The following is a 23,732-nucleotide window of genomic DNA, read 5'->3' as shown; positions in this document are numbered from 1 at the left end:
AACTCACATTTCCCCAAAATCGGCAAAGCGTGTGGCCATCAGCACCAGAGAGCAGCCGGGAGAGCGTTTGCATAGTCGCTTGTAAATGAATACCACGAAACATACTTGTCCCTACTCAGATCTCTACTCTTCAACAAACATTGCTACATGGAGAGGATCATTCAATGCTACTGATACGGTAACAGACGAGAATATTGCTTATTTGATGAAAAAAACAGGCGAATGTGCAGAAACTCCCCACTCTTGGTGTACAAAAGTGCAAATTAAAACAAAAAAAAAATACGTTGGTACTGTCACAAAACAATCTCCTCGATGGGTCGGCCTCAACTCGATTGGATGACCAAAATTTTGGAGCGGAAGTAACTGTCTTCCTTTCGCTGTCCATGCACCGCCGCAGCATCTCCCTCCAAGCCCACTTGTCGTGTACTCTCAATAAAATTAAAAAAAAAGGTTCAAATGGCTCTGAGCACTATGGGACTTAACTTCTGAGGTCATCAGTCCCCTAGAACTTAGAACTACTTAGACCTAACTAACCTAAGGACATCAACACACATCCATGCCCGAGGCAGGATTCGAACCTGCGGCCGTAGCGGTCGCGCGGTCCCAGACTGTAGCGCCTAGAACCACTCGGTCACTCCGGCCGGCCTCAATAAAATGACCATGAAACATTGTCAAAATATGAAAAAATATCACTCAGCGAAACGTCACACACTAGTGGATTTCTTTTAGCAAGAAATTGTCTCTTTCGTTATACTAGTCTCTTAACGTGCCTCTGGCTTCATTCGCCAAGCATTATTTTGCTTCTAAGCTAGCAGAATTCTCTCTGTCGGTTTACTGCAGGGTATTTAATTTTGAATTCTGCTGATCAATACTGTTTGGCTTTGCCTGAATCCGTTACCTGTACTCAGAACATGGTTCATTGTGACCTGTTTAACGGATATTGTAATTCTTTCATCTTTCACTTTTCATCTCAGGTCCAAACAGTTATCCAAAAATTTACGTCTTCATTGCTTTCACTGCTTACTCGTACAGATTGAACAGCAGAGGAGAGAGACAGCATCAGCCTATGCACATATTTAATATGATCATTACTCTCTTAGTCGTACATTTTTATTGTTCTATTTTGGAGTCTGTAAATATTTTTATTGCTAGCTTTCACCTACAGCGTATGTCTACTTTTCTGAAAATTTCAAACACCTTGCACCAATTTACGTTGTTTTGCAATTCTTATAGATCGAAAAATGCCATTAACAGACTAAAAAAGTGGAAAATGTACACATCGGGTACCACAGAAAGGGTGTTCTGTGGTAGGATCAGGTGTTCACTCTCGTACTTCACTGCTGCCAAGTGTGTCCAACACGTTAATCTTTAAATAATGTTGTTGATTTGTAAATTGTGGAAATTAGCGCTACAGTTGGGAACCAATTTGCTATTGATAATAAAAGCTATTCTCTTACTATTTTTATTCCACTCAGCTATGTTTGTTGTTTTTTGTTTATTGGAAATCGATTTAGAAGTATGGATTCATTTTCTGACACTTTAGCACTGTGGTCGACGTGATGTGTCACTGTAAGTATATCATGTTAATGTTCCCCACCATTCTACAGTGCTCTGTCTTACAGAGGATGCTGGCGTACATTAACGCGATATACATATAGAGGTATATCACATTGACCACAATGCTAAAGTGCCATAAGACAATGCCATAGTTGCCTCAAAATTGACAGCAAATAAAACAAAACAATAAATGAAGCCGAGTCAAAAGTAGTAAGAGGGTTGTTTCTTTTTTTTCCCTTAACAACATATGCTTCAGATATATTCCGTGACTATTGCCCTGTTCAAAACGTTTACTATCTTTAAACAGTTTTCGTGATTATAACGGCTCTAAAGCATTTAGTAGACTTGTAATAGGAACGCTCTTGCTCTTAATATACATAAGCTATCTGACGGATAGGATGAGCAACGGGATAACTTAGGCAGAATTTTGATGTCATGAATGTCAGGCTTCACTAAATGTAGAAAAATTTAAGTTAATGTGAATGAGTAGGAAAAACAATCTTGTAATATTGGAATGTAATAATTGTCGTGTCACGTCCCTTAAATATCAATAAGGCTACAAAGCGATGCGAACTGGAACTAGGACGGCAGTAGGGAAGGCGTATGTCGACTTCAGCTTATTGGGACAGTTTTGTGAAAGTGTAGGCCAAGTAAAAAGCAGACCACGTACAGAACACTTGTGCAACCAATTCGTGAGTACTGCTTGAGTGTTTGGGGTTGGCACAAGATCAGATTAAAGGAAGACGTCGAGGCGATTCAAAAGCGTGCTGCTAGAATTGTTAGTACCCCAGGCAAATCAGTAAGAAAATCAACAAATGGGGGAAAAATTACAAAGACTTGAAACTTCGGGAAAATACTCATATGGGGTATAGTAACAAGAAACAGCTAAGTTCCCCTTCGTAAGGGGGGGGGGGCGGGGCAGGAGTAGGCGCGTCCACCTTTCATCCCCTCCAAAAGTCAATTTGCACTGTATTTTAAGTTTATATGCAAAAAGGCTCATTTTTCGAACAGAACTCTTGTAAATATATTCCTCACAAAATTGTACACATAAAAGACGTTGTGTATCTTTTAATTTATAAGAATTGAGGTATAAGAATTGGAACAGAATTGTTAAAGTAGTTGATTGCAGTTTTTGTAGCTTAGCAAAGTATTTAAATGAAAAGCGTAATTAAGTGTATGGGAATATTTCGTAGTCTATATATTCTACCTGACGATATTTCTTTTGCGATCAGTATTGCACAGCGCTCCGCTACCATTATTGTCACTTCAGTTTCTTCCTACCCAGTGTCCAGTTCAGTTGAGTTCATGCTGTAAACTGTCAAAGTAGTGTCAGAGAGGTCTGTTTTTGGGTGTATTCATCAGTTTGTGGTGTTATGAAGTGCTTCTTCCTAGTCTCATTTCTTTTCTCTGGATCTGTTTCAGAAGGAGAGACATAAACAGTGACGAAGGGCTTCGTAGATTCGATCAACAAGCGAGTATTACTGAGATCCTTCGTGAACTCAGAAGCAACACCTGGAGGAAAGACTACATTCTTTTCGCTAGACACTGTTGAGGAAGTTTAGAGAACTGGCATTTACAGCTGAGTGCAGATCGCCTTCTACTGCCGCCAATGTACCTTCCCCGTAAGGAGAGCCTTAGCCTTCTTTACACAAGCCAGAGCCTGCAATATAACATCGCCCAATCGGTAAATAGACGGCCAGTATGGATGCCCCGTTGCGCGTTAAAAACGATCCTATTTTATTCTCTCAGTCATTCATTTTTACTGTTAAGACACGCACACAAGAACTAATCACTGATGTCTTTCCTTTTGCATAGCAACAGAGGCAATTTTAGAAAGAGTTGAAAGTTGTGGAACACGAAAACGGAACATTGTACAGACCTATATGTTGCCGTAAGGCGGGACATTGCAAATGCAATACTTTGATGAACACACATACACTTACACTGTTTCCATATAAATCTAAGTGTAGAATTTTAACAAATGACGTGGTACACGAAAATAAAACATTGTACAACTGCCCAGCACAGGGAGGTATGTACGGTATGCACATAGACAACATATTAAAAACAATGCCCCCCCCCCCCCTGACGAATGTAGAAGATGACTGCAAATTGCTGGCTTGTACGAACTGTACCGTGCTCCAAGAGTTTTCTAATGTTATTATACAGTCAATTAATTTTCAGAATTTCATTGTCCATATCGGCAGTTTAAACACTTCGACATAATAAGATATCAGATTTCACAGATATTGCATTTCTGATTAACTATTTTGATAGGTTCATTTCTGGCCTCTGCATATTCATAAGCAATTGCGCAGAAGGAAATCTCAAAAATTAGGCCAGTCAGGAAAAAAAGCCGAATTTGAACAAAACTTCTCTTTAAGCACCGGTTTAAAAAGTTTGTGGCAGGGTAAAGTTTTGCACAGTGGTGCTGAAATTGGTATGTACGCCTGCTATATTTTATTCTGTTTTATCTCCACGGCTTCTTAATCGTAAAACGAACAGGTAGAAACTGAAACGTCCCCTTTTTGAACAATTATACATAAGACTGTGCTTAACCTGACACACAATATTTTTTAGCGCAACGCAATCTGACTTTCAAAAATCCCTACAAAGAATGGCCCTGACTAACATTAACCTATACCTTTCACAAATCACTTACCTCACCAAAAATCTTCGTTACTCGAACTATTGCAAAACAGCGAGCGCCACTACTGCCAGCTAAATAAAAGATTCAAACTACGGAAGCCACTAACTACTGATCGGCATAGTTAGGAAATGAAAGATTTTAGTAGAGAACAAACAATGTATTTACCTTAATAGTGTTGAAAAATCATAATATACATAACAGATCATGACATCCAGTCTTACGAATTTCCAAACTCCGCCATCTCTCTCCCCACATCCACCACTGCTGGCGGCTCACCTCCAACTGCGCAACGCTACGCGCTGTTCACATCCAGCTGCCGCTGCCCAACACTACAATGGCAGACAACAATGCAAACTAGCCACAGACTGCACACAGCACAGCCAGTGATTTTCATACAGAGTGCTACGTAACGTTGCCAATAAGAAAACATAAACAGCCTACTTACAAAACTAGAAGCAGATATATGAGAACGAATTATGAAATTACTTATTTGTCTTATTGTCGCCTGACATGTGCAAAGAAGCAGGCAGTTTGTAACTGTCAGCCTTTCACTGGTTTAATATTTTTAGTTTCCTTGCACTGATAACCTGTAGAAACATACTTGTTTATTACAGTATGGTACAGCTGATAACTTCCTATAGTCCTTCCTACATTTTCACACGAGCTTGTAAAGCTTTCAACCACATTTTCTGCCAGCCATTCTTTGTTTCTCTACGAAGATATTCTTATCGCTTCGGTCTTCTTTCATTTGAATCTTATCCAGACTTTGATTTATTCGGATTACTTAAATAGCGTGGCAGATTGGGAAAAATTCTTGGGATCGAAATTTCACGTAACTGGTCGAGCTCGTGGGTACTTCTGCTCAGTTCTTTGCAAGTATTTTAAAGTAACAATTGTTGTTATGCCCTCTTCTTTTAAATGCTTTTCATAGACCACGGATCTCTTAGAAGTTATCCTGTATTTCCACAGAATTGTTCTATGTTTGTCCATTTCTGTTCGGAACCGGAGTATCATGCTGTAGCTCATATTGCCACCGTAACGACAACTACGGGCACATCCTGCGACATGGTAATTGTCTGGCAACTGAAAAATGTTATTTATCTAATAATAGTGAATATTTAGACTGAACCATCCTTTACTAACATGTTGCGCCTGGGCAGTACATTATGTGGTTTCATACTTTCACACTATATTTAAAATGTTGTTTCTACTACAATTCAGTAAAAAACTCGCTTTCACATGCAGATCAGCTGTGTTTAGACGTATAGGGACACAGTTTTATCAGACACTGCACATCTCACAACAGTCAAACAGAAAATCTTTACAATTTGAATTTCCCTTTAGTGCTGTATATAGTTAACAGGAAATCTTTATCCACAGCCAGTTTTACACAAGCCAGAGTTGGAAGTACCAACGCTAAAGGTTTCCTATTAACTATATACAGCACTAAAGGGAAATCCAAATTGTAAAGATTTTCTGTTTGACTGTTGTGGTCCCATAGCCAGTTTTACACAAGTCGGAGTTGGAAGTACCAACGCTAAAGATTTCCTATTAGCTATATACAACTCTAAAGGGAAATACAAATTTGTTAAGATTTCTGTTTGACTGTTATGAGATGTGCAGTGTCTGATAAAACTGTGTCCCTGTACGTCCAAACACAGCTGATCTGCACGTGGAAACGAGTTTTTTACTGACCTGTAGTACTCACACCATTGTAATACTTGTAACGAAGCTGGACATTGTATCACATTCACCTTAGCGTAGAACACGACCCTTCAAGTTAGATCTCTATTAAGTATCACTAACTGGTCATTTGTGCTAAGACAGTACATGTGTATCTGCTTAGTAATAATTGCTAGCATTTGTATATTTATCACTTAGAAAATATGGATTGTTCTGCTTACTATATAAATATATAATACATTTTTTGTAATTTTCTTCTTGTAAATCGAACGAGAAGCCTAACATTTCCTGTATTAAAACACAGTATTGGTGTCATTATGTCATAGGAATTGTCAATTCACGAAGCCAAATTTAAGCGTTGTGTTGTATTTAAAATTTTGTTTTAATCTGAAAAAAAATTGTTGTATTAAGCTGTGAAATTTATGAGATTTTCTACAGTAAGATTATAGAGTGCGTATATGCAGTCAGTTTATTTGACTATAAAACTATCTGCGACTATTTATTTTCGATAATTACAAGGAAGTGAAAAATTCTCTTATTCTTATAAATTAGTAGCGAATATACTACCATTGGTGGCTCTTAAGTCAGTCAAAGCATTTCCAGGCTGGTCTCTGTACAGTATGGCGGGTTTCCTAATGTGTGCTACGTTAACCAAATTGAATTCTTGTTGAAATCACAAAGGAAATAAAAGCTGTAAAGGAAAAAACTAAATAAATAGCCTGTGACATACTATGCAAATGAATGGACTGAAACTGAATCCGGATCATTTTCCAACCGTAATCATCAAACAGACTACGGCGTCATGCACGATAGTGATAGACGATGGAAATAGGATGGCTGCAGATAAGTAGAAATAATATTCAGTTATCATAAAATGCATATGAGAAAAATTCCTAACCGTTCCTCTTATTTCAGCTCAAGCTGTGAGAGAATTTACTACAAAAGAAATCAGCAGATGTATATGAGGCTTAAATAATAACTTTTCAGTCTCTATTCAACCTACCGATATGAGGGAGGTTCCGCAGTCCAGAACATATCTGCTTTTAACCTGGCTTTTTATATTCTTAGGTCTTCACCACCTATGAGGTGCTGCACATCCTCCAGTAAATTTCTCATCTCTATATTGAATCGTTCATCATTAAATAATCAACTGTTAAGCGTCTACGTGTAATCGGAATACTTCCACATCATTCATGGCTTGAAGTTGTCACATGGGCTTTGCAAGTAAACAGCGGCGTTTATGGAGAGTATGATTGCCAGTTTATTGTAGTTTCTTATGTAACTCTGATGCAGAGTATGCCGTCTGTGGCGTAATTTTCCCTGTGAATATACTTGAAAAAAGGACTTAATATTTTTCTGTAATATAAGAACATTGACATTTTTTTCATGTGAAGAGCATCGAGCGAAAAGGGCAAAGACAATAATCACGATTTATTGTCAGTGTAGGCAATATTAAAGAATACAATTTGTACTCTGTTAATTTTCATTTTTCTGATAAAAGAGAAGACATTGTACGTTTTCGAGCAGTACAGTTGACCTAGCAAGACACACTCTACCTATGTTCCATGTTAAGATGTCTGTAGTAAGTGTAACAATTGTTAATTTATCTAAATCTTTTCAGAATACAAAATTTTATTTGTTGCTATTAAAACAGTCTTTCATTTATGAAAAAGTTATTGTGTCTCCGTCATTACTTTCATTTTCTGATGCAAATTTTGCCGTACTGGGCCACAAATACGGAGTACGTTATTTTTCACGTAGGTGCCATTACAGAGATAGCTATAACTAAATATGCTTCATGCAACTACAATTAACAAACCAGTGGGCTACTAATAAGTATACCTACGTACGAACCGTAAAGCTTCAAACCCTGAGTCTGGAAGAGATCATGTTCATATGTTGCTTTTGCTTTGGTGTACAGTATCGTATCTGCTCTATAACATAACGTCAATAAAAGGAAACAATTATAATCAATCATTTAGCACACAGAAGTGCTGGGTGCAGTAAGTCAGTGATAACATTTAAAAGATTGTAAGAAGATCTGTGATAAAAATAATTAACTATTATCTGTTTAAAAGATAATTTCATGGAACTCGTTACAATTACGCTACATCTAGATCGTTCATCGACATTTACACACACAAGAGTAGATTTATTGCGATACCAAACCTTGTTTCCTGATGGCATGCAATTCTGCGATATTGAGTAAGCATAATTTTTCTTGAACTCCACGAAGCCCATAAAACGACAGCATGCAACGCTGCAACCACTTCTTCATTTCTACAACATACTCTTTTCAATCGAGTGCAACATAAATCAACACACCTATAATGTTCAAGAGGAAACCATCCACATTAAGTTATCTACAGTCATCAGATGTAATTTCTCTGACTCGAATGAAGTTCTGTGTATTCTTATTTCTCCTTTCATTCTGGACTTTGTAATCACACGTATCAGATTGATGGTGTAGTAATTTAACTATGGAATTTCTCTTGGATCGGCGTATGTAGATTATGCTATTGGCATATAAAATAAAGCGAAGATTGTGATCCAATAAAACTATAACTTAAAGCACTAATAATTTAGGTACGTAAAGCTACATCTGTGTTTTCACCTTGTTCATAATTATATTTAGACAAGTATTATTGTCATCCATAGAGGTATAAATAAAATTGCAGGTATACGATTTTGGACATACTTTCATAATTTGCTGAGCACAGAGAAGAAAATTATTTTACGGTTATACAATTTCCACCGATTTGCGATGAACTGAATAATACAAAAACATTTATAACTTTCTTCCTATGTCGAATTACATTATCCCTCACTTTCTTACGTGCTGTATGAGCAGCGATTATGAATACATTAATCTTTAATGTATAAAATTTGTATTGTACTTTTTGATTTACTGCTATTAGGTTCTTTACATAAGCACGCAGTAGGCTACGATTTACCTATAAAACTACTTTATTTATCCACTGTTCATATGTGAAGCGCAATCAAGATAGTTCTTTTGTTGTTAAATACGCCATAATCACTGAACCCTTTCGAAACAGTCTTTTACAGTGATTTTTACTTCGTATCTAAAGGACTTCGTTCAAAAGCACCACGAACAGAAAAGAAAGTAGTATTTGATAACCCACAAAACTAAATAGGTTCAAAAAATACAGAATTAGTAACGGTTACCGGTGTATGAAAACGTAGGAGACTGATAGAACTTAATGAGGAACAGCCATGTGAAGAACAGACGTTTTGATGAAGTGAGGTTTAACTAAACTGATAATGAAAACATCAGGTAAGATTAGAAAGTGCTGGAAAGGAGAAGGGTGGGTAGTGATGGTAATAAAATTAACAGCGTAGGGGGAACATGTTTATAGAAGGTCTAAAGAAATGAGATCAGAACATATACGGAAAGGATTGCTTGTAGTAACTATTAAAAACACTGCACACAGAGAAAAAGAAGTGAGACTGACACACTACTTTCTGCTGTCGTGTAGCATTTTCTTGATTTTTGAGTTATTTACAAAGCCCGCCAGTTATTGAAATCAGAAAGCTGCTGTTCTGATACAAAGGTGAACACCCTAATCTTTCAGCTTAAATATAAGCACGAGAAAGATGCACGCTGATCACTTACATCGCTCATTTTCAAGGAATAGATCACCGCATGGCTCAGAAGTAAGGTAGAAACCGTCTGGACATCTGAATTCGGTCGTACTCGAGTGCTGTCGTGTATTTGGGCTAAAAATACTGGTATAATCGCTGCCGGAATAATATTTACTCTGGAAATGTCTTATCATGCTGTTATCTGGCTTACAACATCTCTTTCCGTTTGTAGTAACGGGGGACTGTGTCACGCAAATATGATCGTTCCTTGCCAACGCGATCCTGGGTAGAGCTCCGTAAGCAAGAGTCAAGAACACAGGTCTGTCACAACATCACGTATCTAATGCATGGGAAGACGTCAAGTGCTGTAACGTAAAGGTCTGGTTCAAATGGCTCTGAGCAATATGCGACTTAACTTCTGAGGTCATCAGTCGCCTAGAACTTAGAACTAATTAAACCTACCTAACCTAAGGACATTACACACATCCATGCCCGAGGCAGGATTCGAACCTGCGACCGTAGCGGTCGCTCGGCTCCAGACTGCAGCGCCTAGAACCGCACGGTCACTTCGGCTGGCCGCAAAGGTCTCTCTTGACTTGTACACCAGGCATTAATCTTGCGCACTGGTGTCCTTTCCTTTCTGGGTGGAAAGGGAATTGAGCAAAAGCGTTAACAGTGGACCGAAGCGGAGATTTGTGTTCGTTGTAAACAAGAATATTACATTCGATAAAAAATCACTAATTCTTTCTTTTAAAATGGCAGAAGAAACTTTATTTAGCGGCCATAAATGTGTGCTTAGATAATCATTAAAAATTATTGTAAGCTTTATTTTTTAAATAAATTTCGAAAACATACATTATATCTCGTCATAAACTAGTATGTTATTTGTCTCTTGCGGAATACGTAATGTGAAGATCTGAACCAAATAAATCACAGAGAACAAAGATAATGATTATCATACAGTGACAAAAGGTATCGTCGTTTATTTTCCATCCCTTAAATCCATCCTTATGCTGCTTCTGGTCCAGCGTGGGGTCCGTCATGCCAGACGTGAGCAAGAAATTAGAGCAAATGGAGGTTGTTATAACAAATAAATAGACAACAGAGACGAAACGATCCCAGGGTTTACGATCAACCACGCTTCCTTTATGACACGTACAAAGTAACATATTACGTTGTTCACTTTCGTATAAGCTGCATAACTTTGCATTTTATTTACTTTGTTGATATTGATCTGGTTAATATACAGATATTTTATGTTTCGAAAATTATGACTTACATACAACGCGTTACTTTCCATTATGGGTAAAAAATTGTAAGGAAGTGAAAGTATGTAAAAGTATCTATTGGCTTCTGTCTCGGGTTCTTCGGCCGACGTTCATCTAATGATTTTTCTGACGTTTCGCCAGCACGAGTGGCTGGCATTGTCAAAGCTTCACCCTCCATTGCCGGTGGTGAACTGGAGCCGAGCTCGCGGGCGCAGGCTATATGTACCTGGCGCGCCAACGTCCGAGGGCTTCTCCGCGGTCATTTCCGGTGCGGTTCTCCTCTTGCTACCTGCGACGGTCGTTCGCTGCAGTACGGGAAGCCAGGATCCGTTGACCTTAAGGCTTTCCTCTTTCTTGTTCAAACTGTTCGTGTGTTTTTGTATTTCTACAGCTTCTCTGAACAAGCGCGTGTGATAGTGCTTCTCTACAGCCAGAACTTCCGTGTCGGCGAATTTTATTACATGGTCGGTCTCATTCAGTGCGTGCTCTGCCACGGCCGATTTCTCCACCTGCCCCAACCTGCAATGTCGCTTATGCTCTTTGATCCTGGTGTTAATGGATCGTCCAGTCATTCCGACATAAACTTTTCCGCATGTACATGGTATGCGGTATATTCCCGACATTGCAAGTGGGTCTCTTTTCTCCTTCGCCGATCTAAGACACTCTTTGATCTTCCTTGTCGGTTTGAATATCGTCTTTACACCATGTTTGCGCAATATACGGCCGATTCTGTCCGTCACTCTGGGAATGTATGGCAGAAAGGCCGTACCCGACAATTCTTTTTCCGGTTCCTTACTTCGCCGAGGGTTGGGCTCTGTTACACTTCTAATATAATTTGTGGAGTAACCATTGCTCCTCAGGACAGTTTCCAGGTGTTGCATTTCTCGTTTGAGGTGTTGCGGCTCACATATTCGTCCTGCTCTCGTTACGAGCGTACTAATCATGCCTCTTTTCTGGCTCGGGTGGTGGTTTGACAGTTTGTGCAGGTATCGGTCCGTGTGAGTCGGTTTTCGATACACGCTGTGTCCCAGATCTTCGCCGTCCCTTGTGACCAGAACATCTAGAAATGGCAGTTTCTTGTCCTTTTCTACTTCCATGGTAAATGTTATGTTGGCATGGAGGCTGTTCAAGTGTCTTAGGAAGTCACTGAGCTGTTCTTCACCATGGCTCCACACCACGAAAGTATCATCGACGTACCTGTACCACACCTTAGGTTTGTAAGTCGCCGAGTCCAGTGCCTGTGCTTCGAATTGTTCCATGAAGAAGTTGGCCACCACTGGACTGAGAGGACTACCCATGGCGACGCCTTCCAGCTGTTCGTAGAAATCGCCATTCCACGTGAAATAGCTCGTGGTGAGACATGCATGGAAGAGCTTTCTGATGTCTAGCGGAAAAATGGAACCGATGTGCTCCAGAGCGTCACTGAGTGGCACTTTCGTAAATAACGAAACAACATCAAAGCTGACCAGGATGTCGTTTGGTGCAAGTTTCAGTTTCTTCAGCTTCTCAATGAAATGTCCTGAGTCCATAATGTATGTGTCGGTCTTCCCCACGTGTGGCTGGAGCAGCGAGGCCAAGTGTTTTGCCAGTTTATATGTCGGTGATCCAGGAGCGCTAACGATCGGTCTCAGTGGAACGTTGTTCTTATGGATCTTGGGTAATCCATACAGCCGAGGTGGTAGGGCTTCTGTGTTGCGCAGGTTTCTCTGTATGTCCGCCGGCAGAGAAGACGCCTTGATTAATCGATTCGTATTCCGTGTGATACGTTGCGTCGGATCTGCGCTTAGTTTTCGGTACGTCGTCGGATCTAATAGGTCTCGGATCTTTTGCTCATAATCTTCGGTCTTCATTACGACGGTCGCATTCCCCTTATCGGCAGGCAGTACCAATATACTCTTGTCGGCGTTGAGATTCTTAATGGCTTGTACCTCTTCTTTCTTCAGGTTGCAAGCTGGTGGTTTTGCTCGGCGCAGTATCCTGGCTGTTTCCGTGCGTATTTCCTCTGCCCTTTCACAAGGAAGGGTACGAATGGCTGCTTCGGTGTTGGCAATGATGTCCTCCATAGGTATAGTTCTCGGGATGATAGCGAAATTCCCTCCTTTTTGAAGAACAGACACTTCTTCTTCGGTCAATTGTCGTTCAGTGAGGTTGACCACTGTGTGTGACATGTCGGGAGTCGCCTTGTCGGTGTGCTTCCGGCATCTTTCAAACTTTTTCTTCTGTCGATCGGTGCAGCGCTCGAGTTCGTTCTGCATGCTCCTGTGAGTGATGCTGTCAATCTTGTCCCAGTCGTCTCGATGCATTCTGCTACTCAGTTGATAGAAAAGGTCCAGAAGTTCCTGATCCGTTCTTGCCAAGTCTCTCCGTGTTGTATGTATTCGCTCACGAAGAAAAGCTCGTTCCATTCTGTCGTAGATACGATGTGCTTGGGCGGTGGTGAATAGGCGCTTACATCTCAAGAACTTCGGTGTAGCACATTCATCTCGGCAACGTGACAGAAAGGCGAGAGAGGACATCAGTCGCGCTTTCTTCTTCCGTCGTTGGTCAAGGCGTCGGTACAATCTGCAAATCTCCTCCCCGTAGAGGCGTAATACAAAATTGTTGAGGCTTTCGTGGCCACTTGTTGACAAACTGCCTATTGGCTTCTGTCTCGGGTTCTTCGGCCGACGTTCATCTAATGATTTTTCTGACGTTTCACCAGCACGAGTGGCTGGCATTGTCAAAGCTTCACCCTCCATTGCCGGTGGTGAACTGGAGCCGAGCTCGCGGGCGCAGGCTATATGTACCTGGCGCGCCAACGTCCGAGGGCTTCTCCGCGGTCATTTCCGGTGCGGTTCTCCTCTTGCTACCTGCGACGGTCGTTCGCTGCAGTACGGGAAGCCAGGATCCGTTGACCTTAAGGCTTTCCTCTTTCTTGTTCAAACTGTTCGTGTGTTTTTGTATTTCTACAGCTTCTCTGAACAAGCGCGTGTGATAGTGCTTCTCTACAGCCAGAACTTCCGTGTCGGCGAATTTTATTACATGGTCGGTCTCATTCAGTGCGTGCTCTGCCACGGCCGATTTCTCCACCTGCCACCTGCCACCTGCCACCTGACACAGCGTGTATCGAAAACCGACTCACACGGACCGATACCTGCACAAACTGTCAAACCACCACCCGAGCCAGAAAAGAGGCATGATTAGTACGCTCGTAACGAGAGCAGGACGAATATGTGAGCCGCAACACCTCAAACGAGAAATGCAACACCTGGAAACTGTCCTGAGGAGCAATGGTTACTCCACAAATTATATTAGAAGTGTAACAGAGCCCAACCCTCGGCGAAGTAAGGAACCGGAAAAAGAATTGTCGGGTACGGCCTTTCTGCCATACATTCCCAGAGTGACGGACAGAATCGGCCGTATATTGCGCAAACATGGTGTAAAGACGATATTCAAACCGACAAGGAAGATCAAAGAGTGTCTTAGATCGGCGAAGGAGAAAAGAGACCCACTTGCAATGTCGGGAATATACCGCATACCATGTACATGCGGAAAAGTTTATGTCGGAATGACTGGACGATCCATTAACACCAGGATCAAAGAGCATAAGCGACATTGCAGGTTGGGGCAGGTGGAGAAATCGGCCGTGGCAGAGCACGCACTGAATGAGACCGACCATGTAATAAAATTCGCCGACACGGAAGTTCTGGCTGTAGAGAAGCACTATCACACGCGCTTGTTCAGAGAAGCTGTAGAAATACAAAAACACACGAACAGTTTGAACAAGAAAGAGGAAAGCCTTAAGGTCAACGGATCCCGGCTTCCCGTACTGCAGCGAACGACCGTCGCAGGTAGCAAGAGGAGAACCGCACCGGAAATGACCGCGGAGAAGCCCTCGGACGTTGGCGCGCCAGGTACATATAGCCTGCGCCCGCGAGCTCGGCTCCAGTTCACCACCGGCAATGGAGGGTGAAGCTTTGACAATGCCAGCCACTCGTGCTGGCGAAACGTCAGAAAAATCATTAGATGAACGTCGGCCGAAGAACCCGAGACAGAAGCCAATAGGCAGTTTGTCAACAAGTGGCCACGAAAGCCTCAACAATTTTGTATGTAAAAGTACTTTTACATTTTATATGCAACCAAAACATTTCCTGAAAGGTAAGAGAAACATACAGAAAAGAGAAACTTGCGTTATTGTCACGTGTAGATCAAAAAGCCATTATGCACGTAGGGTCTGGAAATTTTGTTGGGGCACGTCGTTGCTATCATAGCAAGAAATTTGATCAAGCTCGTTATTTTAGCTATTTAAGGTCGTAAACACCAAATGAACGTCATTTACTACACCAAGCGGTATATGCACTTGCTTCCGTCCAGTTCTTTCGCAAACGTTTAAGGATTTTATGTAAAATAACCTTGTTTACTTGTATTTATGGCGACAAATAAAATGTAACTAATAGCTCAAAGAATTTAAATATTAGTTCTATGCCTTCTACATTAAAAGAACTACAGCTAGGCAGTATAAGATTTTTGCAGCATAACATCTGAACTGAATTGTATAAATACGAAATTCTCACGACCATAGGGTCAGAGTGTAAAAAATTTACAGTTGGTAAAGATACTCAAACCATAATTGCACACGAGTAAAGACACGGGGAATACGGCCATTTAAGAGAATATTAAATAAATTATCAAAACTATAATTCCACACGAGTAAGAATAGGGACAATATCGCCATTCAAGAGAATATTAAATAAATTATCAATGGTACGGGAAAAGATCATAAAAACGTTGATAACAGATGGATTAACAGAAACATTCTTGTGGCAAAATGAGGGTGGGAGAGATTACTCGATGATGTACCAGTAAAAGAATGGAGGAAGCTGAAAGGTAGTCTTAACAGGGAAATACATGGAGCCAAAATCTCATCTTTCAAAAATATATGCTGTACAAATACATTACACTAGAAACATAAAGCCCGCCAATCTCACAATGGTATAAACGAATACGTACACCGTTTACGTAAACTTGTTTTCCCACAACATATCATCAAATTTAGTTCTGCACGGACGAAAAGTTTAGAAGTTGCCTAAGAGAACGTTTCTTTTTATGATCTCTGTCGACTAAATTACATAAACGCTTGTCCAGTAGATTTTACTGCCATTTACTTGCTGTCACTCCACACTCTAATGGTTTTAGTCTCACCTGAACACAAGTAGCGAAAACTGTTATCGTTGAATGTGAATTCAGTATATGAAAGATATTATTATTTATCCATTTAACATCTTACCGTCAGCAAAACAGTTGAAGCCGAAGGTCGCAGGCTCAAATTCACTGAACTTTCCAGCATAAATCCCACTTATCAACAAATAAATAGGTACATTGCAGTGCCGCATTAGATAACCTGAGGTAACGTCTAACACGTAGTTTCACAACATTAGACGCAATTTCGATTGCTAAATGATGTGAAGCTAACCTTTCATATTGAGTGTTACACATATTTATGCGGACGATTAACGCCATATGAGACGTTCAAAGAAAACTGAGGTCGCAGAAATTTAGGTGCTGTGAGTAAAATTAACGTTACATGATTAACTATAAAAAAGAAGACATTATCAACAATAGCTCTATCTTGTAAACAATCCCGAATTATGCTGTATTTTAGTTAAGGTAGGTGCACTGCATAAAATTCTTGGTGCACTGATAGAAGCGAGTATGGAATACATAATGAGGGAATCAGAAATATGAACAGAAAAGTCATGCAGATAATATTCAAGAAAATGCCAATATTGAAACATCTTTGATGATGAAGATACGTAAAGGGCTGTAATTGACGTAATTTATGTTCGCCAGAGTGCAATTAGATGCAAAACCATATTTGTGCAAACGATGAAGTGTTTCATCCGTATTATTACTACGACATGAGACGTGGTGACCAAAATCGTTCACGTTTCTAAAAACACGTAACGGCATTTGTCTCATCAATTCGTCTTATGCTGTGTGAAGCAGTAGCAATACTATGCTAAAATACTGGCAGATTTTCAACTTCGTAATGTAGAGTGGAAGAACAGCTAGAAACAACTACCCAGTCAGACACCTTGAACTTTAAACATAAACCTAAGTATAAACTACTATAGACGTGTATATAAATATCACCTAGGTTCACATTTGGCTACTTTTCTATGTCCATTTTATTCTGGAGTATTCCCGTTAACCCCTGGATCCTCCGTGATTTTCTCTTCATGACTACTTCCTCGCTTCCGTCTATCGTTCCCCAGACTGGTATCCTACCCTCCTATACAACGCCATTTTCTCTAGGAATTTATGAGTCATTCATATTACGCATCACCAACGTTTCAGAATGAAATTAGGTGTCAGTGACACTGTCGTCCAATTGAGCACTTTGTCATGGCGGACACACGAAAAAGATATCCCTGTGATTATTGTTGGCATTGCACTTTTCAGTGAATCCCTCTGCTAGCTACTACCTGTGACCCCCCGCTGATCGACTGATTCTCCAATCGATCGTCAGAAAGTCCTCATGTGTCTCACGCTCTATTGCTTTGTCTTCTTTTCAGATGTATGCCTTCGGTATCGTTAATCAGATCGACCAATAATAAAAAAGACTGTCTAGTACCGGATGTTGGCACAATTAACAGAGTTCTGTCCGTTTAAGAAGGTTTTCCTGACAATAAAAACTGTTACGCCTCATGTCACCTTTCATTGTAGAGTGTATTTATCAATCCCACATAGCAAATATTTCACATGTTTTGATGTACAAGCGTAAGTAGCTGGTTTAACAGACAGCTACCTTTTCTTTTATTGCATCTTATTCACCCACTGGGCTTATCTGCCGTTTCTTTGTTATGAGTAAGTGATGTTCCATCACTACAACAATCTACTGAGATATGTTTGATCCCTAAGGTCCTTTCTGGTGGACTAGCTTAGATATTACAGTTTAGAAATGAGATTAGCCTCTTCTGATAGCATGTTTTGTGCCATAAACCTTTCTCATACGAGCAAGGAGCATTGGGATGCTTCACTGCCGGAATTTACTTCTGTAGCAGCCTGCACTGACAAAAGAGTGGATGCACTATATCTACTAGCAAGTAATTATATTACTAAGAAGCAAAGGAAACCTACTTCAGACACTGTACGCTCCCATGAGTGAAGGCGATTCTGTGGTAACAGACTCGTCACTGCAACTGCTTTCCCACTGTCTCGTAAACCGTCATCGATGTGTACCAAAACACGCCATTTCGACCCAGGAAATCGTTATCCGTGCACGGAGAATACAGTTATGGTGGTTTTGCACCTATGTACTCATTATAAGCTGTGATCCGTGGTTAGAGGGATCGGGTGTGTCCTGTGGAGAGTCCGTAATGGCTACTTCTCTACTACTTCTCTATCATAATAGTTGCCATTCTGCTCTATTTCGGACAGTCTACGAGCTGTTATAGTTCGAACTAACTGTGAGGCAGACGCTATTCACCGCTGCAGTTGGCCTCCGAATCTAGGCAGACGTAGTAGATGCTAGGTGCTGTAAAAACCAAACCACACTCTACATCAAAAATTGTATGCTGCATGCGTCTCGCTGTGATTTTGTGGATACGAACAAACTTGGTAACGTCTCGTGTTTTGACAGTTTACTGAGTCTCAGACAACAGGTACAGAATCGGATGCCGATGTGGCCGAGCGGTTCTAGGCGCTACAGTCTGGAAAGGCGCGACCGCTACGGTCGCAGGTTCGAATCCTGCCTCGGGCATGGATGTGTGTGATGTCCTTAGCTTAGTTAGGTTAAAGTAGTTATAAGTTCTAGGGGACTAATGACCTCAGCAGTTGAGTCCCATAGTGCTCAGAGCCATTTGAACCCAGAATCGGATGACAGTCAGACACCACAACTACTTTGAAGTTAGCATAACAATTATAGTCCAAAAAGACACTCAGCAGCGTGTCATCGCGCGTATTGTGTAGTGTATGTTCCGAGAGAACCTAAACGTCGTAATCTTTCCAGTACATAAATAAATAAATAAATAAATATAATCGCTGTAAATTTTATAATTGTATTAAGTCGCCGGCGTCGCCCATCTCGACCACATTCCATTAGATCACTGCCACTCGTTGTTGAACAACGTGTGCACAACTATATAAGGCTAAGAGGAGACGGAAGCCCCCACCACAAAACTATAATCGCTTGGCAGGAGTCACAAACATGTCGGGAGTGAAAATATAACATCATTGGACCATTGAATCATTGCCATTGATAGGGAAAGAGTGCATCGGAAAGTGTCTTCTGTAATGCACATTATTTTCTGTGTGTTAAACTTCTCTTGGTAAGAAAAAGGAAGGAAAACCAAATCAGGTGACTTTTTCTATGCAGAACACTCGCATTTCATCTTATTAATTATGTGCCGCGAAAATACATGATTGCTACAAAAGACCCAGCCTTTCAGAGGCAGTATTTCGAACAACAGGCATAGCAAAAATTATATCGGCGACTCCCAGATATACATAAAAAAGCGTTTGAGAGATAGAGCAGCCATTGTAACTACTGCTGTCAATCGTTAACCAGCATCTGTGAGACAAGAGGTATTTTAATACAGTCTATTTGTTTCTTTAACAGGTGGCAACAGAATAATTTTCATTATTTCCTAGAGAATGGATGATATTGAGTCTTTAAATACCGTTCGTAAATCACTATGGCAAACACCGTCACTGAATTAAATGATTGTCCTAATTACGTGTTTTGGTTCCTCATCAATAATACTTACTGCTCTAACTTAATTAAATTACTATTTATTCTATAATGCACGTTGTTGGCATTGTCTGACAGACTTGCATCTCAATATTTTCTCCAGCGTTTCATTTTGAAACTTTCCGGGAGATTAAAACTGCGTGCCGGACCGCAACTCGAACCTGGGACTTTTGCATTCCGCCCGCAAGTGTTCTACCCGCGAAAGGTCCCAAAAACGCCTCTTCGTTCGGTATACAATTTTAATCTGCCACGAAGTTTCGTATCCGGGCATACTTCGCTGCAGAGTGAAAATTCAGTATGTAAACAGTCTGCCAGGCGGTGGCTAAACCATGTCTCCGCAATATCCTCTTCCAAGAGTTCTACTGCCGGAAGTTTCGTACCAGAACTTCTGTGAACTCTGGTAGGTAGGAGATGAGATACTGCCGGAAGAAAAACTGTGAGAATGGCACGCGAATCGTCCTTGCGTAGTTTAGTCGGTAAGGCACTTAGCCGTCCAAGGCAAAGGTCCAAGGCTCGAGTCCCGATTCGGCACACTGTTTTAATCAGCCTGGAAGTTTCTTATCAGTGCACTTTCCGCTGAAGAGTGACAATTCATTCTGTTTAATGTTTAATTGGAATAATTTCACATATAGTCAGTTAGCTGAAAAGTTTTATTTCTCCTTGATAAAAAACTAGTACAGCAAATTGCTAGAGGTTATTACTCATAAATGAAACTATAATTGCGGTATTCAGGTGTCCTAGACCTAACGGTAGTGAAATGGTTAAAATTTCTTTAATATTAATGTTACTAGCATATTACGTTTCCAGTTATTTAATCAGAGCAAAACACATACTGCTGTGAGAGACAGTACAGTTACGCACTTCCTCTGGCTATAGTGTGAACGGACGTCAGCGTGAATGACAGTAATTAATACAGCAGTCTCCCCACAGTTAACGTAGAGTTTTCCAAAATCGTTGCAACAAATAAAATACTGGAGCTACGGTCTCCATGAGTAAAGGAAATTAATGGTTGTTAAAAGACATTGTCTTGGAAAATTTTAATTGTAGCTCGGTATTTATTCACCGCCAGGACGCAATAAAATAATTTGTTATTCCAGATTAGGATTTGTTAGTAACCCATGGTCAATTATACCATACTTTCCATTACGAAAGTAGCATGTTTATTCATCAGGCATGTCATAAGGCACGATACACCAAACTGCTTAACATGTTCAATAGACTTGCTACTGTCGCAGTGGGAGTAATTATCCAGTCCTTAGATTGCTTACTAAACAATCAAAATCGGTAATCATCAAAAATTTGTATTGTGATGATAAAGGTGAAGAAATTCACTATTTATTTAAATTACATCACTAACCTTTCTTCAATGTTTGCGACAAATTAAATGCTGTACTGGAATTCTAACTCGAAGAGCTTCCTTAGGGAGATAATGCTCCATAGACCATGCTACCCGTGCTTACCGCAGATACAGCCTAAAATTCCAATTCGCATCTTCCCGTACATCCTTTATGCGCTGCCTTATGGCAGGCAATTGATTTCACTAATGAATCGTAAGATTACAGTGGCGGATTAAACAAAGAATGTAGGTAGATCGGAGTTCAGAATTCGATCAACTATATCTTAATTAGAAACGGACGACAAGCTCGGTTCGTGCAAGTGTGCTGAACAAAATCGGCCATGATCCTCGAAAAGGAGCCATGGAGACATTTATCTATAGCGATTTAGGGAAACATGGGAAAATTTAATCTTGAAAGCGGGATGGGAATGTGAAACCTACTCACACACAATGTGTGCGCAGTGCCTGAAACATTGGCAGCAGCCAGGTCAGTATTGAAGGACCGTTGTGATCTGGCCTTCATAAACCACGCCGGCCGGTGTGGCCGTGCGGTTAAAGGCGCTTCAGTCTGGAACCGCGTGACCGCTACGGTCGCAGGTTCGAATCCTGCCTCGGGCATGGATGTGTGTGATGTCCTTAGGTTAGTTAGGTTTATTTAGTTCTAAGTTCTAGGCGACTAATGACCTCAGACGTTAAGTCGCATAGTGCTCAGAGCCATTTGAACCAGCCATTTCATAAACCACGCGTGAGGATTTGTATTCTCTCGTTCGCTACGCGCAAACTCCTAGTCCTACAGAAAATTGACCGGGACCTTTCTGTAGGACATTTAATTTCATTAAATTTTGTGTCGGGTTACGTGTTTGTTCGAGGCCGCAGTTTTAGAGTTATTCGAGAAAAAAACATCCAAAAGTGACCTTCAAATGCGTTCCACTCCCACAGGAAGCCCCAACTGGTCAGGATTTCCAGTGCGTTGGTCATGGCACTCCATCCTACCACTGTACAAAGTTGACGGATGCACGAATTATTTCCCATTGACTGGCCTCATTACGCCATCGGCTTAGTCAAGCATTTAAAAATTGTAGAATTGGCGTTTTTTATAAATTTTACCGAATAGTTTGTGAATTTTAACAGCATAGATTAAACAATTACATAGTTTTTCGTCAGGCCTTTTGGCTATGAAACTGCTGCACATGTAACGTTTAAGTTTGCATCGAACTGTCAATGTGATTAGTTATAGCGTAGCGTTACATAAGCGATTTTTCTTTCATTAACCTCACGGGTGCGTTTAAATTAATAGTTTTATGGAAATAGTGTTGCGGCGTAACATGAAGAGAGTGATTTTTTTTTTCAGTACTCTCACGGGTACGTTTAAATTAATAGTTTTATGGAAATAGTGTTGCGGCGTAACATAAAGCGCCGAGACGTGGGCCTAGAAAGTAACAGCAGATAAGGCTGTGAGACGACGTCAGCCAATAGCACGCTGGCTAGGACGACACCACGACAGGAGCGGCCCCTATACGAAGAGAACATAGAGCCGCTCTGCCTCGCCGCGGCCGCAGTAGAAGACGAGCCGTGATACAAACGATAAAGCACTGACTTATGAACTGTATTATTTACTTGCATGGCAATTGTATACATCGAAGGACATTGATTATTTGAATGTCGCCATTTGCTTTGTAAATAGTTAAGTATTGTCAATTTAATTTACTGTAATAAATTCCATTAATAAGATTTGCTTGATCTGTTGTCTAGCTATCCGAAAAACAGCTTGCTGGACACCCTATACTAGACGGTGGGCGGGACATGACAAATAGTAGACTATGCTGGTATCCCAATCAATAGAAACCAAAGTGCGAAGTGGCCCGAGTTCGATTACCGGCCGGGTGGGAGATTTTCTCCGCTCGGGGATTGGGTGTTGTGATGGCCTAACGTTCGCATCGTCCTAAAAGACATTCCATTGTTGAGATGACTCTAAGGGAACGATTCCGGAAGAAAAAGAGAGAGAGAGAAAGGTCGAGTGTTAGTGTTAGTTCGTGTAGTTGGAAATTTGCGTACAGTGGCAGGAGAGATACCTACAAACAACATACTAGAAATTCTGACCGATGAGGGATCATTGCGAGGATGGAAATGCGTTTTAAGGTCACTGTTGTATGTTTTTCTTGAGTGACTTGAAAACCGTGGCCTCCAGCGAAAACGTATCCCAGTACAAAATTTAGCTACATTAAATTTTCTACAGAAAGGTCCTGTTCATTTTTTCTGCAGGAGTATTTCTTTGGGAGAAGTCGGCGCGGAATATGAAAATCTCAGGCGTAGTATGAAGGCCAGATGCAACATTGTAAGTTTTATAAAACGTTATCGGCAGGAGCAGCTAAATCTCCCTGTATCTCTCGTAGGAATGATGAGAATAAGACAAAAGAGATTAGGGCACGTATAGAGGCAAATGATCATTTTTCCCTCGCTCAATATGTGAGTGGAATAGCACAATTCGATGATATTGAAAAATGATGTATCCTACGCCATGCACTGTGCTTGCGGAGAGTGTATGTGAATGTTCTCGTAGATACAGAACCAAGTTCTGATAATGTCCCATTTTGAGAAAGGGGTATTTACAGCACCTTTCGTGCTAATGTATGATGTTTTCGTACAAAAACTTAGTTTCGAATCACAACATTACACAGAATTCAATTAAGCATTCCGAAAGACAAAAATCCCTGCCATTATTTTCCCTGTACACGTGGAGAGCCACGCGTGTGCAAACACTTGGGGTGGAGGCCAACGGCCGTCTTATGCCACCTGAAGCAGTTACGCCCCATCCTGCAGAACTGGACACACTTAACCAAACCCACATTCGTTGTGTCAGGGACTGCCTGCACCGACAAGTTTGCTAATTTTTTTTGCGCAGAT

The sequence above is a fragment of the Schistocerca nitens genome, chromosome 6 (genome assembly GCF_023898315.1).
Source record: "Schistocerca nitens isolate TAMUIC-IGC-003100 chromosome 6, iqSchNite1.1, whole genome shotgun sequence".
Classification (NCBI taxonomy): domain Eukaryota; kingdom Metazoa; phylum Arthropoda; class Insecta; order Orthoptera; family Acrididae; genus Schistocerca; species Schistocerca nitens.
Note: the sequence above shows the minus strand (reverse complement) of the source record.